We start from the raw sequence: 19,570 nt of genomic DNA on the forward strand, positions 1-19,570 counted from the left end.
CCTTTCTAGATAGCCTTATCTCATATTTCTCTGGAGAGAATGCTCTGGAGAGCGTTCAGATCCCACTCTGATGAAAACTGTATAATGGAATAAGTCATTTAACCTACTGAGTGAGGCCTCAGTTTCTTCAACTATGATACAAGACTAAATTTGATTCTTATCCCTGGGGTTTGGACTAGATGGCCTCTGAAGAGCCTTGTGGTTCTAAATCTGTTTTTATAATCTGTTTTACTTCCACAGTATTTCTCTTACATATTTCCTTCTCTCCATTCACAGATCCACCAATCTTATACAGGAACTTGTCACTTCACACTTAGATCATTGCAATAGGCTGACACAAGTCTCTCCTATTCCCGTCCATCTCTACTTTGCTGTTAATGTAATTTTCCTAAAGTGCAGGTCTGATCATGTCACCTCCTTATTCCCTAAACTCAGATGATTCTTTATTACCTCCAGGATGAAAAGCAAAATTCTCTGTTTGGTATTTAAACTCTTTATAGGTTCCTTCCTACCGTTCTAGTGCCACATTTTATTTCCCTCCAGCGTCACTGACTTTCTTCAAACATAATATTCTATTTCTTGACTGTGCATTTGCACTGTCTGATCTCCATGCCTAAAATGCTTACCCTTTTCAGCTCCTAGGTTCCTCGAGTTCCTTCAAGACAGCTCTATTGCCACCTTTTGCAGAGGGAATTTCATCCTCTCTTTTCTTTCATCTTCTCTTCTCTTTGGAGATTACCTTTCTTTACATGATATATCATAACTATATAGTATATAGTGTGTGTGTGTGTGTGTGTGTGTGTGTATGCATTTCATCTTCATTAAGATGTTAACTCCTTGAGGGCAAGGGAAATTTTTGCCTTTCTTTGTATCCTCAGCACTTAGCATGGTGGCTAGCACTTAATTCTTTTTTTTTTTTTTAATAACTTTTTATTGACAGAACCCATGCCAGGGTAATTTTTTACAACATTATCCCTTGCACTCACTTCTGTTCCGATTTTCCCCTTCCCTCCCTCCACCCCCTTCCCCAGATGGCAAGCAGTCCTTTACATGTTAAATAGGTTACAGTATATCCTAGATACAATATATGTGTGCAGAACCGAACAGTTCTCTTGTTGCACAGGGAGAATTGGATTCAGAAGGTATAAATAACCCGGGAAGAAAAACAAAAATGCAAGCAGTTTACATTCATTTCTCAGTAGCACTTAATTCTTGTTGACTGATTGTTGTTTGCAAGTCTATGATACTTTTCTCTTTATTCTTTGGTTCTCATTCTCTATGCATCTAGCCTGATAGCATTCAAATTCTAACTGTCCTTCAGAGTTTATAATCAATGCTTTTGTATCTCTGATGTTTTCTCTCATCCTTTCAGGTATGGGAAAGTTGAAGGCAGGTTAGGTAGCCAAAGATCTGGGCAGCTAGTAACTGTATAGCTTAGTAGCTGTGATGAGAGTAACACAACAGTCAGGGTACATGGCTGTTGTGTTTGGATGGTACCGAAGGAGCACTGTAGGTCACACGCTTATAGAGATATTAGATAGTAGATCAGTGATTAGAGTATAATAATAAACCTTGGTTTTATATTCCTTTTCTGATCTATCATTTTCCGAGTTTCTTTTAGGTTGTTTGGAGAAGGTGGAGGGAGAGGACACTTGATGACAAACTCCTAGAAAGAGCCATAATCCCTAGAATAATTCCTTTTTTGTATTGAGTACTCAATAAATATTTGTTGAAAGAGATATATAAGAGAAAATATCACCCCAAACACAGGTTTAGATTTTAATGAATATTTAACACATCCTCATGATGCTATGGCATGAGCATTGAAGAACTCAGTAGAAATGGAGGTGGCATTCATGTGGAAGGGAAAATATAGGTACACAAGAGAAAGTGTTTAGGGTGGGAACAGGAGGGGCTACCTACTTTTCCTTGAAAATAGAGTAGTCTTATATCACGTGCATTCAGAAAAAGAATTATGGAGACAGAATGTAGATTGAAGCTTAACCTTTTAACCTTTTTTTTTTTTTTTTTGGTTTGCTTTTTCTTTCATATGATTTTTTCCCTTTTATTCTGATTTTTTTCCTTCACAACTTGACTAATATGGAAATGTTTAAAATGATTGTACATGCATCAGATTACTTGCTGTTGTAGGAAGATAATGAAGGGAGGGAGAAAAAATTTGGAACTCAAAATCTTACAAAAAGGAATGTCAAAAAACTATCTTTATATGTAACTGGAAAAATAAATACTATTGAATGAATTTTTAAAAAAAGAGAGAAGGTGATCTTGCTTAAGTCCGAGCTCTTTGTTGTGATTCTCCACCAATGATTAACATGTACTTAGTGACAAACACTATGCTTGGTAACTAGGTGATGCAGTAGATAGAACTCTGGGCCTGGAGTCACAAAGATTTTAGTTCAAATCTGGCCTCAGACACTTCTTCAATGTATAAACATAGGCAAGTCACTAAAACTCTGCCTCAATTTCCTCAATTGCAAAATGTGCATAATATTATAGACACCTGCCTTCCAGGGTATTTATGAAGATCAAACGAATTAATATTTGTAAAGAGCTTAGCATAATTCCTGAAACATAGGCAATCAATAGATGATTATTCTCTTTCCTTCCCTTTCCTCTATCATTCTAGTCATTAGGCTAAGAAAGACCCATGTGATTTTTGAAGCATCCGCTTTTGTTTCTATTCGTTGATTTTAGAAAGTTGTAGGAATGGGATTGTCCTCTTTACACCAGGGTTCCTTGCTGTTTCTCAAAGTAATTTTCAATTAAATTGTTTCTTCATTTTGTATGAAAATTTGCATCTACTTGGGGGAGAAGAGCTAAATTGCATCCTACTAGTTTTATTTTGACTGAATCAATAAAGAGGTTGTTGATCTGGTTCTATAATTAGTTTCTGTTTTCTAAAAAGGCCTTAGGAGGGAGTTGAGAGAATGACAATCAAGTCCCCTATACTCAATAGCTCTTTTCAATAGAAAGCACCCAATACAAAGTTCATCTAATTGGGGTTGGGGCTCTATTTTTCTTCCTTTCATAAATGATCATTCACAAAATATTTATTAAGGAACTATGATAGAGATTATGGCTGTCTCTAGGAACTTACTGTCATTTGGTCTCCTTCTCAAGCAAACTAAAAGGAACTCAGAAAATGATAAGATTTAAAAAAAGGATATAATACCAAATTTGAACAATACATATGAGAAATATTGAAAAGTTGGGTTTCCATAGTGTTGCAAGCTTTGAGGTAGTGTAGGATAGTGGGTACTACTGACCATTAGATTTTCAGAATATGAGAGATTAAGAAAGGTTAAGATTCTACAGAACAATTAAGTTTCAATATCTCAGAAGCCTTGAATAAACAAAGAATTGGGGAGCTAGGAAGGCACAGGTTTATTTAGCCAACCAGAAAGGGTCTTGTGGTTTTAAGAAAACCACAAAATTTTAAGATAATAGCTGATCCAGCCCAAACTGGTTGGGATCAATGACTTGACCAAATCACTATTGCCTATTTAATAGTCTAATTTACTATTAAACATCATACTCCATAAGAGGAGTTTTCTGCCACTTTTGAACATGGGATATATGACAAGGGAGGGGGAACATGTTTATACATATTTAGGGGGAAACATATAGTAGGCATATCAGAAGGATTGTAACCTGGAAGGGAACAGACCAATCTGTTCTCTGAAGGGAGGGGCTGCACCTAGCTAACAAATATAGAGCTTGTCCCACTTCTGTGCTCAGGGCTCTCTCTTCCCGAAAAGTAGCAGAGCTGGCTTCTGGCCAAAAATGCTGAGATGAATCCTTAAGATTCTTATTTAATAAAATTTTTTTTCGATATCTGATTTTCAGCGTTAGTATGTTTCTAACAATACATTATCATCATCACTCTACTGAATTGGTATCTATACAGTGAAGGGAAAAGTCACAGTCTTATTCCTCTATACTCATTCTTGGTTTTACCTTTATTTATTTAATTTATTACTTCTTTAAACACACATTACTTTATGAATCATTTGGGAGAGAAAAATCAGAGCAAAAGGGAAAAACCATGGAAGAGCTAAAAAACAAAACAAAACAGAAAAAAAGTGAACATAGCATTGTTGATTTACATTAAATTTTCTTAGTTCTTTTTTCTGGATGCAGATGGCATTTTCTGTCCAAAGTCTTTTGGGATTGTTTTGAATCACTGAAGCACTGAGAAGAACCAAGTCTTTCATAGCTGATCATCACACAATCCTGTTGTTATTATATACAATATGTTCTGCTCGTTTCACTTAGCATCAGTTCATGTAACTCTTTCCAGGCCTTTCTAAAATCAGCTTGTTCATCATTTTTTTATTGTAGTTCTATAACAATAATATTCCATTACCTTCATATGCCACAACTTATTCAGTCATTCCCCAAATGATGTATATCTACTCATTTTTCAGTTCTTTGCTACCATAAAAAGAGGTGCTATAATATTTTTGCATCTGTGGGCCCTTTTTCCTCCTTTGTTATTTCCCTGGGATATAGACCCAATAATATCACTGTTGGTTTAAAGGGTATGCACAGTTTTATTGCTCTTTGGGCATAGTTCCAGATTGTTCCCCAAAATGGTTGGATCATTTCACAACTCCATAAACAATGCATTAGTGTCCCAGTTTTCCCACATTCCCTCCAACATTTATCATTATCTTTTCCTGTCATCTTAGTCAATATGAGAGTGTGAAGTGGTATCTCTGAGTTGTTTAATTTGAATTTCTCTAATCAATAGTGATTTAGGCATATTTTCATGTGACTATAGGTGGCTTTAATTTCATCATCTTAAAATTGTCTAGTCATATCCTTTGACTGTCAGTTAAGACTTGTATTCTTATAAATTTGACACAGTTCTTTATATATTTTAGAAATGAGTTTTTTATCAGAATTACTGGCTATAAAGATTTTTTCTCAGATTTGTACTTCCTTTTAAATCTTGTTTGTGCAAAAACTTTTTAGTTTAATGTAATCAAAGTTGTTCATTTTGTTTCATAATGTTCTCTAGTTCTTTGGTCATAAATTTCCTCCCTTCTCCAAAGTATACTCATTCCTGTGTCAGGCTTTGCTACACAGGCCTGCTTACTAGCTCTGTACTTTCTCTAGCTCTCTCCCATTCATATTATGTGATTCTTTTCCTCCTCACTTTCTTCATCATTTTAAACTTTTGTAATAAAATTTCTCTCCTTGCTATAGATCTACTTACTCCTGTCCAACCAATTCTACACTGATTCATGAACACCCAATACTCAACAGAAACAGCTTTCTACTTGTTTTTTTCTTTCCCCCTCAACACTAAGACCATTTCCCATACTTCCAAAGTAAATAGTCCCAGAATTGAGGTCATACCCTTGTGCCCTTAAATAGGTTCGGGGAATCTTAAGCAGCTGCATGCCCTTACAAGTTTGCAGAGACAGAAGTTCCTCCTTTTCTGAATGATCTGAAATTCAGGAGAGAGAGAGAGATCACTTCCTGCTAGGATGCCAAGAAAGTTACATGGGGGTGGTAGCATGTGAATGGATGTTTCAAAGAATTAGTAAGATTTTTGATGGGTAGAAATGAGATTGAAGGAGATGAACATTTTAAGTGGGAACAATGGACTAGATAATGCACGGAGGTGGCAAAAATACAAAAGCTATTTCAGGGATAGTGAGAAGACCAGTTTAACTGTAACAGAATTTATGTAGAGATTAAGTGGGAGACTATGATAGAAAGAAAGAAAGAGGTCAAATTGCATAAGGCATTGGATGATAGACAAAACATCCCATCTGAGAGGCAACTAGGTGACATAGCATGTAGGGTGCTAGGCTTGAAGTCAGGAATACCCGAATTGGAATCACTCTCACATACTTACTAGTTGTGTGATCTTGTCACTTAACTATTCTGTGCCTCAGTTTGTCCATCTGCAAAATGAGTATATTCCATAGGATTGTTGTGAGGATCAAGTGAGATAACATGTGTAAAATGTTTTGTAAGCTTAAAGCACTGTATACATGTTAGCTTTTATTAAATAAATTTTTCTGTTTCTTCTATAATTTTTTATCCATTGTTAGATGACAAACAGTTATTATGGATTGATTGTTAACTGCTGAAATAAAATGGCCAGCCTGGGAAGGAGATTGAAGATTCTTCTATAAAAAAGATACTTCTATAACAGGTTGATGAAAGTATGGATGCTTAGCTTAGAAAAGAATGATTTAAAGGGACAAGATAGTTATCTTTAGGTATCTGAAAATATGGAAGAACAAAAGACATGTTCTGGTTGACACCAGAGGAAAGAATTAAGAGCAATGAGTGAAAATTAGAGAGAAGCAATTTAGGCTCAATTTAAGGAAAACCTGCCTAATTCTTTCAGGTACAATGAGAAAATCTGGATTTGAAATTTTGTCAATTTATGTAGCTTTCCTGTGTGAGAACTACTTCTACTACTTACAGATCAGGCAGGTGTTGGTAATGGATAGACTTAAGAAAGCTGCCTGAGGCACAGAGATGTACATTGTACTGACCATGATCACACAACCATATGCATCAGAGGAAGGATTTGACTTTCAGAGTTTTTCTGATTCCAAAGCTGACCTTATGCCTCCTAAACACATAACCTGTTTCCTAATAATCAGGACCATCATTCATGTGGGAACAAATTCCCCATCACTGGAGATCTTTAATCAAAGACCCAATGACTACTTGTCAGCAAGGTTTTGCAGGGTACTCCTGCTTGGAGATGCACTAAACTTGGATCTCTTCTACCTCTGACTCTGTCATTTTGTGATATGTTGACCTTGAAAGATCATTTCTCTGGGCAGGAGATATTTTCAATTGAAATGCTGCTTTCAAATGCCTTTTTCAAGCTTCAGCAAAATGCAAGAATGCTTGGGTAAGTTGGAGATATCGTCTCTGCCATTGTTAGCCAGGAGAGTTGAATGAATAGGCGTGTGATCAGCATTTTATTGTTTCTGTCTGCACCATCCCTTAACACATCTTTCATCAGAAGCGTGTCTGTACTTCATAAATAATGTTTTGCACAGATGCTTATCCTGGATTAATACTTCTTTCAAACCTTTCACATACTGGAAACTGTCTTTTTTTTGCTTAATATTCCAAACCATGTGAGACCATGTCCCCACAAAATTCTATTTACAACATTCTTTCCAAAATTCCTGATTTACTGGATTCTTAAAAATTAATGATACTTAACTTTTTTGGGTGTCATGGATCCCTTCTCAGAATAAAGTTTTTAATTAATCGAAGGAAATACTAAATTTCAGGCAGAGGTCATTGGAAATAAAGATGTATTTTTTTCTCCCACTTGTTCGCAGAATGGCTGAAATTTGCTTACCATGGCTGGGTCAGATGAGAGGTGAATCCAGGGGCTTCCTTTTTCAAGTTAAGGACTTCTTCTACAAATGTACATTATTAGTACAATTGGTTATAATATGTAAACAATTTTTTATTGTTAATTCTTCATCTTCTTCAAAGCATTTCTCATTTGACTTTTTAAAATATGGGATATTATTATTTCCTTTTAAGAGATGAGGAAACTGAGGTAGGAAGAAGCTAAATAAAGTAAGATTTATGAATTCTGAAATTATACCTTCACATAAACTCCTTTAATAATGCAAGTGTTTGAGGTTTCATTTATATAGACCCCAACTTCATTAGTGAATATTATAATCCCTTCTATACCTTACTAAGTGGTTTCATGAACTTCAAGGCCCTAAAATATCTGTTACCAGTAGTTATTCCTAAGATACCCCTAAAATGAGAATTTTAAAATTTAGTTTAGATACTCCTCAGATCACATCACTTCCAACACCTCCCCTTCTTCCCACAGAGTTCATTAGTGGGCTCAAACTCTTGACCTCATAGCTGTCTCCTTCCTCTCCCTTTTATAATGGTTTCTAAGTTAATTCTTACTCCAGAATAGCTATTGCTCTCAGCTCCATCTCTCTACTTTTCTTATAACTGACTTTGTTTAGCTCTTCTTGATTAGACTGTTGTAAGAGCCTCCCAACTGGTTGCAAGACCACCATTTCACTGCTTCTGGGTTCAAAGTGAACTTTGTGATGATTCTTTTCCTTTTATAGAAGAGGAAATTTAGGTCTAGAGAGATATGTTTGTCCAAAGCTCTATAGTTAATGAGAAGAGGAGCTGGAATTAGAACTACATTTTCCTAATTCTCAATCCATTGTTCCTGCTCATTTATATGAAAGTAGTTTGAAAAGAATAATGTGTTAATTACAAAAAAAAAAATTGTTTGTATATTGTTATCAGTTATGCCAATAATGCATATTTAGAGCTGTTGTTCTTTCTTAACTTAGAATCCATGGATTTGCCTTACCCTTCTGTCCCCATCATGGTAAGCTGATTTCTGAGATTCTGTGAATTTGAATGGGAGAAAAAAACATTTTTATTCCCACTGAATGCAGAAATTTAGAATTTCCTTCAAAATATCCTCTACATGAATGCTAAGTAATCATAGAAATGCATTTTTATAATTATAGCCTACACTAGGCACTATCCCAAACCTTTAGTGTTTATTGAAAAAAATGATAAACTTGCCTCTCCTCCCTTTCTCTTTTTTCTCTTCCTTTATTCTTCCCTCCTTTCATTTCTCCACCTCTTTAAAAAGTTATCCAAAGATGTTACCATCTATTACTTTTTCCTCAATTCTTTGAAAGCTGGTTTTTGCCCCAGCTATTGTATGGAATTGCTGTCTCAGATCAGCAATGCTTCCCAAGATTTTTTTCTTGCTTGTCTTTTGTTTTTATTCTCTGTTTCATCCAACTCAGTAGTAATTAACCTTAGTAAATTCATTCACTGTTTTGGCTATAACTGTCACTGCAATTCAAGTGGCTCCCTTCCCTTGTCTTTACTTACAGTCCTTGCCCCTCTTTTAAGATATAACTGTTTAAGTCCAAATGCTGATAATGTCTTATCCTGAATGTATGCACTGATACTTCAAATTCCACATAAAAATGAAATAATAATAATGATATTTTTTGTGGTATTTTAAGGTTTGAAAAAATGTTTCATATGTGCTATCTAATTTTTACAATAAGCTTGGAAGGCATGTGCTATTATTATTCTGATTTTATAGATGAAGAAATTGAGAGTGAAAGATTAACTATCAAGCCCAGAGTCACCCAGCTAAATAAGAATCTAAAACAAGATTTAACTTCACAGTATATTATTCCAAGGATAGTAGTTAATCCTGGGTGCCTCCATATACTATAAACCAAGCTGGTTATCTTTTCTCAGAATCTGTTCTTCCTTCTGATTTTTTAATGATTTCTCTTAATGTTATGGGTAACTAGCCTCTTGTTCAAAATAAGGATTTTCTTTCTCCCTCATTTCTTGTAGGCAATGCTAATCGCATCCTTTTACTTTTACCACTATAATCTTTCTTCTTTCTATTTCTGCTACCATCAACCTAATAAAGGCCCTTTTTACTCTTCCTTCTGGACACCAACCTCCCGACTTCTCCCCATTTTCTTTGATCCAGTCCAAACTCAAGATAATGATATTATTTTTATTAATTTTGCTCAAAACCTTAGACTATTATCAAATTAATCGTTTATTAATTAATCCAAATAATTTTGCTTGGGAAAGATATCTTAAAAGCTCTCCATAATTTGTCACCACCCTACTTTGTATATTTATGCTTCAGCCAAACTAGATCACTTGCTAGTCCTCGTAACATTTCCTACCTTCATATTTTGCTTATTGCATTCTGAAGATTAGGATTACCCTTCCTCTTGCTTGCTTATTAAATTCTTAATCTTTCTTAAGAGCAACTTAAATCTGCTCTGATCTCCAAGATGTTGTACTTTCTTTTTTCCTATCTATATTCTGAATCTTTCATTTGTTATTCTATATTATAGTCACTTGGGATATGTGTGTATGTTTGTATGTAGGGGGTATGTGTGTGTGTGTGTGTGTGTGTGTGTGTGTACATGATAATATCCCATCCAACTAATAGTTTGTGAGTACCATATACCAGGGAACATGTTTTTGTCAAAAGATGTTTCTACTTTGGTGCTTGTCCCAGAGCTCTGCCCACAAAGGGTCTTTAATGAAGGTTTATCAACTGGAATTGAATTCCTCTGGCCAGCTAAATGAATTGCAATGTTTGCAAATAGAGTCAGGCCAGCCCCAGTGAGGTGAAGACCGTAGGTAAGCATCTGTTGGGAAAGAGAAGCAACAGATGATTTCACAGCTTCTTTTCTTATCCCCCAGAGGAACAACATTAGAAATAGAAAAAGACTACCTGCTTAGAAACAGTTTGGATTATATATCCCCTGATACTACTTCCAATTCTGTGATTGCATGAAATGTGAAGCTCCATTTCATCTGAGTGATCCCAGGGTACTACCTCAACAATATAGCTTCTCCATTTTCAGGATGGGGATGCTGCACTTCCTTTCATCCTCAAAGCCCTATATTAGCTGTGTGACCCTAGGCAATTACTTAGCCACTCTGAACTTCAATTTCCTTATTTGCAAAATGAAGATAATAATGACATCTACCTCACAGAATTGCTGTAAAGCTCAAATGAGGTAATGTATGAAAAGTACCTGAAGGTGCAATATAAATATGGATTATTAACTTTGTTAAACAGTGACTTCAAGGTTATAAAAATTCCCAGTGAAGAAATCTATTCTACCAATGTTACTTGGCAACTGTTTTATAATTTATCATCTCAGAGAGCTACTTGGGACTCTTACAGATTATGTGACCTGTCCATAGTCACAAAGGCAGCATGGGTCAGAGACATCCTCCTTCTAAGACCAGCTCTCTGTCTCTTAGATTTGCAGGCTGTCATTTTCAACAATATCCTCAAATATGAACTTTTTTTCAGCGACTCTTTCTATCTCTTCTGTGTTTTTATTCTAAATTCAAAACAAATTTATGACTAGGATTATACCCAAATTTACTAGCTGTAAACACAACATGGGGATAGTAAATAAATTCTACCAGATACTCAGTGGATGTAAGTTATTGCTCCCAGGGAGCAAGTGGATAATGTTCTCCAAGCATCTTTTTCATCTTATTAGTGGCTGCTCAAAAAACAAAAAAACAAAAAACTTCAATTGCCCATTGAATCGAGTCTTTGATGATTCTTTTTGGCTTCCAAAGCTCCCCCTAACCTGGGATCCATGCTACTGACCTACCCTTACTTCTTACTGGGCCTTACTTTTTCTTTGAAGTTATGTGACAAATTCAGTTAACTGAGGTGTCTGAATTGATTAACTTTTGACTGAACCATTTCTAATCAGCCACTAATTCTTCCCCCACTTGCAACATAGCAAAACAAGGGTGGTATTAGGCAGACAGGACTACAGAATGGTAGTAATAGAAGATCTTAGAGATCTAGTTCAAATCTCTTCATTTTATAGAGCAGGAAACTAAGACCCATTGAGAGTCCATGGTTAAACAACAAGAAAATTGGCAGAACTAGGATAACAAATCAGATACCCTGTGTGCTTCTTTTACAGCACTATGCCCCCTTGCTTGGAACTGGGTGAAGGTGACATTTTATGCCAGGCTATCACTGGTAAATGTGGACTTTGTTATCAACTTCATGTCATACTGCTGTGCTTGGGAAGAAAATCTATCTATAGACATGGTATAACTGTATAGTACATAGTATGAATTCTACCCATACATTTATGAACCCCTGCAATCAGAGCCCTGGGAAGAGAGGGAATTGAGGTCATTCCCATCAGAAATTCAAACTGCTACTCAGTCTCCATTCTACTGGAAATACTAATGCCATAATTTAATGACTGAACAGTTGAATATATTGGCTTTCCTTGAGCATTTAAAAATTCTGCATATAAATTGTTTTGCAAATAATGCTTAAGTTTAGCCATGAGCACCACTAAGGTCAACAGACCCAGAAATAGAATAGCTTAAATGAGATCAAACCAAAGGTAAATTGGAATTTAAAGTAGAGGTAGTGCACTTTGGTGGGAAAAAAGGGGTTTAAGGTTAAAGGACTTATGATTGAATTTTGGCAGCAAGGCCTCAGCCAAGTCACATTTAATATTTCTGAAGTCTCATTTTCCTCTACATGAAAAGCTTTAGTGGCTTCCTATAAGATACATTTTTTGAGATCAAAAAATAAACTTCTAGTTAGTATTTAACATCTTTCACAGTCCTCAATGTTTTAGGCAGACTAGCCTATTTGATGTCCCTTAGGTAGATTATTCTGTCTCCCATCTCCCAGATTTTGTACAAGTTATCCCTTCTCTCCTTACTGCTATCTCCTAGAATTTATAACTTATTTTAAGTGCTACTCCTTGGGTGTGTGGGGGGAACTTTTCTAAATTGTTAGTGTTCTCTCCATCAATCATTTAAAAAAAGATTCTGAATTTACTTATCTGTATGAATATATTTTCCTAGGTAAAAAAGTAAGCTTCTTGAAGGCAGGGACTATTTTGTTTTTGATCTTTATTTCCTGCTTCTTGGACAATATCTAACACTTGCTGTTCAGTCATTTCAGTCACATCTCACTCTTTGTGATCCCAGTTGGATTTTTCTTGGCAAAGATACTGGAGTAGTTTGCCATTTTTTTCTTTGTTTTATAGATGAGGAACTGAGATAAACAGGATTAAGTGACTTACCCAGGATTACCCAGCTTGTAAATATCTGAGGCAGGATTTGAAACCAGGTACTCCTGACTCCAAACCAAACAGTCTATCCACTGTATCACCCAGCTGCCCCCAATTGAAATATATCTCTAACATGGGAATAAGAAAAGTGCTGCTAGTTATTTTGCAGGATTGTTATGTATCACTTTTTTCACATTTGTCATTGTTGTGAGCTACTATGAAATTATAGCCTAATTTATCATAAGAACCTGAAGTGGGAATGGGGAAAAGCCAATCTGTGTTTTGGCCATCCTCAAACTGTCACATTAATTTTGGACAAATGGGTCCATACTATAAAGACTATCCTCTTTGTCTCCCTATCAAAGATAATATAAACATGGAGAATCAGCAAAGTATAATCAGCAAAATCTAGGTTGAAGTTCTGTCCCTGACACAAACCAGCTTTGTGATCTTGAGCAACTCAACCTTTCACTTACTCAGACATCTCTCTAAGACAAGGTGCCCATCTGTTTCAATGGAGGGGATTTCCACATGAAGAGTTCCTCATTAGTCAGCCAGTCAGTCAATATGCATTCATTAAATTTTTTTTTGTTTTGTTTTGTTTTGTTTTTACTCTCCAATTGAGGAAACTATAGCAGAAGTTAAATGAATTGACTAGGGGTCACACAGCTAGCAAGTTTCTGAGACTGAAGTTAGACTCAATTCTTTATGACTCCAAGCCCAGAACTTTATCTCCTATAGCAAACAGTCTCTGCTCACAAGAAGCTCAATTATAGGGTATGTCAAAGGTAATATCAGATAGGAAGTCACTAGCAGTTAAGGGATACAAGTCTGTATTCCTCCTTCCAAAACCAGAACATAAAACCTAAGTCAATATATTCTCCATTTCCTATTTTATATCTAGAACTACCTATCTTTACATTATCTCTATATCTAGTACTACCTATTATCATCATCAAGCATCATTTGGTGAGCAAAGGGGATGGCACTGTGTGTAGAGAGGCATTTGAATCTCATAAAATTGATACAAGCCACAAATTCCATTGGACTTGGTGATTTTCACAAGGCCATTTGGTGGGCATATTCATTCTTTGGGTAAGATTGGAAAATATAACTTACTAAAATCTCTTCCAATTCTCAGATTCAAAGAACTGTTCATCAGGAAAATGAGTAAGCTAAAGTAAGATACTAGAGATATCAGGATAGTTGTGAGATAGTATGTAATCCTTAAGTAAAGGGGGATGGATTTTCAAAGTGAGAAACCAAAATTAAACCACTTATCTCACAAATTTTCATGGTTCCTGCATCATTAATGTGTGCCCCTTATAGTCTTCAATATCATTCTCTTGTTTTACAGGAAATATATCCCTCAAAAGAACAAACCCCAATCTCACAGAAGAGTTTTTATCTTCATCTGTAAATTAAAGGGGCAAGCTGAGGCTTTTTCTTCAATATAACTCATTTCCCCCTGCTGTAGTCTCACAAATGAGTATCACAACAACACTTGATGAAATATGATAGACTGGGGAGTAAACACGCTAGCACCTTTGGATAGATAATTCTGTTCTGAGCAAAAAGCAGAGATTAACATGTGGGGGAAAACAAAGTAGAGAATTTGGAAGATGGAGAAGAAGTAGAAAGTTTTTCCTAGCTCTCTTACCATGTGGAAAAACAGGCTGAGCTTATTTGAGGAGTCTTCAAGAATGATTTTTAACTTGGCAGTCAAAAATGAAATTCTGGAGGGAGGGAATTGTTCAGAGAATTAGAGGAATTGTATCCCCAGAGCTGCCTTTTTTTGAGTTAGAAAGGAGCTCAGAAGAGGGGCAGAATAAAGAACAATAGGTTGGGAATCAGGAGACCTGGATTTGCTATTCAGTTCTCTGACCTTAAGTAAATAACTTTCTTTTTTCTGGACTTCTATCTCCTCAGTAAAATAAAGGTATTTTGACAGCTTTGATTGTGCTACTTCTACCATGTTTTAGGTAAGAAGAAACTGGGGATCATTAGGAGAAGAGTGAACAGGTTGTGAAGATTCCTGAATTCTTGGCATATAAAGACTGAGCAGAGCTCATGTAACTATTTAGCCTAGAGAAGAAAGGGCTTAGGGGGAATATTATGATGCAGCAGTAGCAATACATTATGGTACTGCATCTAAACTAAGATGTCTTGGATTCAAATTATACCTTTGCTATTTGTTACTTAGTTATTAACTTTTTCAACCTTTTCACCCCAGTTTTGTCCTCTGTAAAATGAGAGGTTGGATTAGATGGCCTTCTACTTCCTTCCTGTATTGAATCCTTTAAGAATTTAAATGGTTGCCAAGTGACAGAGATTAGATTTCTTCCGTTTTACCCAAGAGGGCAGAATTAGAAACAAATGAAGGAAAGTTGTAGAGATGTAAATTTAGATTCCCTATGATGGAAAACTTCCTAACTAATTGTTATGAAGTATTAAATTGTTATTGTTATTAATTAATTATTGTTAATTAATTGATAGGATACATTAAAAAAGTTGAATGGTTTGCTTTAAGTGGTAATGAGTTCTCCCTTCACTGGAGGTCTTTAAGCAAAAACTGATCAGTCATTCATAGGGTATGTCATAGAAGAGATTCCTGGTCAAGTCAGACTTGATGTCCTCTGAGGTTCCTCCTAAACTCTTAGATTCTGTGAGAATTGGGAGAAGATGATCTTTTAGGTCCCCTTTAAGGTTTGCTCTGCCATACTTTAATGAGAACTGCAGCCTGAATTGATATTCTCTCTTGGCGCTTGTCAAGGTTGTATAGTTTAAAGATCCCCTTGAGCCCTAAGAATGGGCATGCTACAAGCTCTGGACTGAAAAAGGTACCATTAGAATGATCTTCCACATGATTTCCCTTTCTTCCTCTACAGATGTGTCAGCTCATGTTCTCCATGTGGCTTTAGTGAGCCCAGTCCCACAGATGGGCCAAATGGGCTGGAGATGATGCATATTCAGGTGCACAAAGAATTATTTACAGTTTCTGCATCAATGTCAACTTCCTTTTGCCTTGTTAACAATTTCATGAATTCTCCTCTCCACCTGCCCTACCCCGTTGGCTTCTTTTGCTCAGCCTAATACTAAAAAGATCTCTTGTTGACATTTACCTGCCAAGTTGTTACTTCTATTGGAGGTTTCTAAAGCATTCATCCTTTTTGTAACAAATGAAAGCCCCTTTAATAATCATATGTCACATTTTTTATTCCTTTAAGGTATAAGGTATATTTCATTCAAAGCAGCTCTATTGGGTAGGCAGTACTGTGATCTTCATTTTTATAGCTGAATATAGTAAGTCCCCAGTAAAGTTAAGTGACTTGCTTAAAAATCATTGGTGGATGATGGGCTGAAGGTGCTATAGTTAGGGAGAATCAGAGTCAGGATATGAATTCAGATTTTCTGACTCTTAGTTCAGTGATTTTCCCTTGCTTTTAGATTCATAGACTCATAACTGTTAGAGCCTGATGAGACAATCTTGTCCAATTACCACATTTTAAAAACAGGGAAAAGAAATAACTTTTTCAGATGATACTTGAAGATACTGACAAAGAAGTGACTAGACTCTATGTCATCTGAGCTTCAGTTTAGCACTCTTGCTTCTAGATCAGTGATTCCTGACCTGGATTATGATAAATTTCAGGAGGTCCACAACTTGGATGAGAAGAAAATGATATCTTTATTTTCATACTTTAATACTTAGTACAATGCCCGGAGCATGGTAGGTACTTAATAAAGCTTGGTAACTTGGCTAACCTCTAACTTAAATTTAACATTTTCTTCAATTAGTTTATTCTGGGTAAGGGTCTGTGTTACAGCAAAGGTAGTGATCTCCTGCTCCACACAATGCTGTCCTGATGCAGCGATTTCAGCTATTTCTTCCCTTGGTCACATGGTATGGGGTTTCCTATCCCCCCCAACAAATAATATGCCCTAATATTACTTTTAATGAATGTCACTTTCTGCCTTGCTGATAAAGCTTTAAAGTGACACTTCAGTAAGTGATGCTGACAGTGTTTCTTTTATTTTTCAACTTTTCAGAATGTGTCTGAAATTTGGCGGATGACTGGCTTCAGGTGCCCAATTACAGGCTTTTGGTGCAGTTCTAATTAAGCCACTTACGTATGCTAGCTGTCCTATACTTAGTAAAAACAAATGCTTTGAGAGGCAGGCTGGCTGTTGGAATGTCATAGAACTTTCACTGGTTCATGCTGTGGAGAAGAGCTGAAATCCTGCTCCTTGGAGCACTTGGTAGGATGGAGAAGGAGTACTAGATTGGGAATCAGGAGAATCTCAAGAGCTTTGGATCCTTAACTGGCTATGAGATCTACAAATATAACTTTTTTATAGGCTTCAGTTTTTTTTTCCTTTCTAAGATGGAAAGGTTTGGACTAGATAGTCATTAAGAACCATTTCAGCTCCTGCTGTGATTTAAAGTGCATTATAAACTGAGTTATGGCATTTCCTGAATAAATTTAGATGTATAGGAATGAATATATTAATATATATTATATATTCATTCATTCATATATGTGAATATATTCATTCATTCAATACACATTTACCAAATGCTTATTTTGTGCTAGGCACAAAATACAAAATAATCAAACATTCTTGACCTCAAGGAGTTTAAATTCCACTGAAGGAAAAAACACTAACATAGAAGATTAAATGCAAAATATGAATACAGTAGATAAAATATTATTTCTATTGAAGGGAACCACTGGAGGGGGTGGCTGGGAAAAATGAAGAAAGGCTTCATGTGAGAGAAAATATTTGGATGAATGTTTGAGGTAAGCTAGAGATTTTTATGAAGCAGAAGTGAGGGGAAGGTAAGAGATGGGATTTTGTGTTCAGAGAATAACAAATAGTTCAGTTAAGTTAGACCATATAACGTATTAAAGAGATTCATGTAAAGTCATCCTGGAAAGGTAGCCTAGATAGTAGAAGATTTTGATAGACAGACCATAATTTGTATTTTATGGTAAGGACAAGAGAGAGAACTATTGATGCTTTTTGAATAGGTGACAGGCTCAGATTTTTATAATAAAACTCTTTTAGGAGTTATAGGAGGGTAAATGTGAGAGTCCCTTACATTGAAGATATGTGTACCAAATAACATCTGTCTTGCTGTGACTAAACTACTGCAATGATAGAAAAGGGTCCTGAAGCTTTGGAACATGGTTTTGGTAAGGTCTCAATGCGGTACAAAGGAGGTTGGTAGCATGGAGTTCTTCCAGAGCAAACAAGGACAACAGTGGTAGATCTTGAGCAAAGAGAGGGATATTGGGTAAATAAGAAGAAAACAAAAAAAAAAAATATGTACTAGTCTCAAATAAAAGTTGATATAGAGAAATGCAAGGATAACCAACTCAAATGTAGCCTAATGGGCTAGTACTCTGGCCTTGGAATCAGCAATACAGATTTATTTTCTTCCTCTTATTCTACCAGCTATATGAAACATGGGCAAATCAGCCTAATCTCTTAACATCCCAGAAACTTCTCTAAGGGTATAAATTACATGAATATATGGAGTTTCCGCCTTGAGAGCTCTCTACTCTAAAGTCACATGAAAAATCCCCTAAATCTCAAATCTAAACCTATTACAATATATCTTCCCCACCCCATTGGTAGTGGTCCCACTGAAGTATACTATTTTGTTCAAGTACAATCTCTCATTTCTTCTCAACTCTGAAATCCATGCATACAAGACAATTTTCACAGCATGCCAGCTGCGCAGGATAGCTTCAGTGCCATCAGTTACATTCCTGATTGGAATTCCATCTCCAATATTTACTGTAACTTGGGAGGATTAAACTAGCCCATGACAATGTTTTGGGTTTCCTCTAAGTGAAAAAATGGGGGCAGAGGTGACAAGCTCAGTTTTTCTACAGAAATGCTTATGTTTCAATAGCTTCACCAATTATGTCTCCATTATTAATGAGCCTAACAGAAGCAGATGAAAGATTGAATACTCCCTTGTGGGGAATAGAAGGGAAAGCTGGCTAAGCAAATCCTATTTGTCACCTTTTAGGATCATGAGGAAATGTTGAGCCTGCTTATCAAATTCTTCCCTGGAAACATTGTTAGGCTACAACATAAAACAGCCAGAAAACAGCAGGAGGGGTCATGCAATGGAGTGATTAAAACCAATCACAGATGTTTCTCTACCTTCCTCAGCCAAATGAATGTTTAGCTTCTTCCTCCAACATGTCTCTTGGGTCTGAGAGTTTAGATTTAGGCCCTTAGCTCCTGGGTACAGTGAAGACAAGGCCAAGGATGATATACTGACTGAAACTCACCTATCTTTGTACATGGGGATGTTTTCCAAAGGAGGAAAGCTTTTAATGAGTAATTAGCAAGATGGTTTTAACACATGCATTCAAATAGTTTTGGAAAAGTTAGGGCTAATGCTTAGTGAAGGAATGTTGTGTAATAATGAAAGGCCATTAAAAATCCTCTTTGTTATTTATAATATTCCCATAATGCCTCTGTCATTTCTCAAAATGGGAATGAAAGACCTAAGGATGTGCTTTTAATCATATAGATTACATTTCTTATAAAGAAAACATTTCTTATAAAAAGAATGTGGTTATAATTCAATATTTACAGAACCAGGCCCATAGTTTCTGTCAATATTCTGTCAATATTATTTACCTTAGGTCTTCAACCTTCTCACTATGGCCATGCTTTGGTATGATATACTTGTCTGTATGACTATGTAAATAACATCTATCTATCTGTCTGTTTTATCTATCTCATGACACTGCTCTATCTTTAATCTTCTCTCTGTGAAATCACTTACCTGTTTCTTGCTAGTCATACCTACTTACTGTGGGTTTCTTCCAAGTTTTGTCCTATATCTTCTTGTCTCTTACTTCCATATTGCCTCACTTGGTAATCTCATTTTT

General features: G+C 35.9%; 1 protein-coding gene across 1 annotated transcript in view; it reads right to left on the reverse strand.

Moving 5' to 3' along the window:
• The window catches only part of ATP10B (ATPase phospholipid transporting 10B (putative)), a 313,742-nt gene that overhangs the window by 224,726 nt on the left and 69,446 nt on the right, over positions 1-19,570 (reverse strand). The window lies entirely within an intron of this gene.

This window comes from Antechinus flavipes, chromosome 2 (genome assembly GCF_016432865.1).
Source record: "Antechinus flavipes isolate AdamAnt ecotype Samford, QLD, Australia chromosome 2, AdamAnt_v2, whole genome shotgun sequence".
Taxonomy (NCBI): Eukaryota; Metazoa; Chordata; class Mammalia; order Dasyuromorphia; family Dasyuridae; genus Antechinus; species Antechinus flavipes.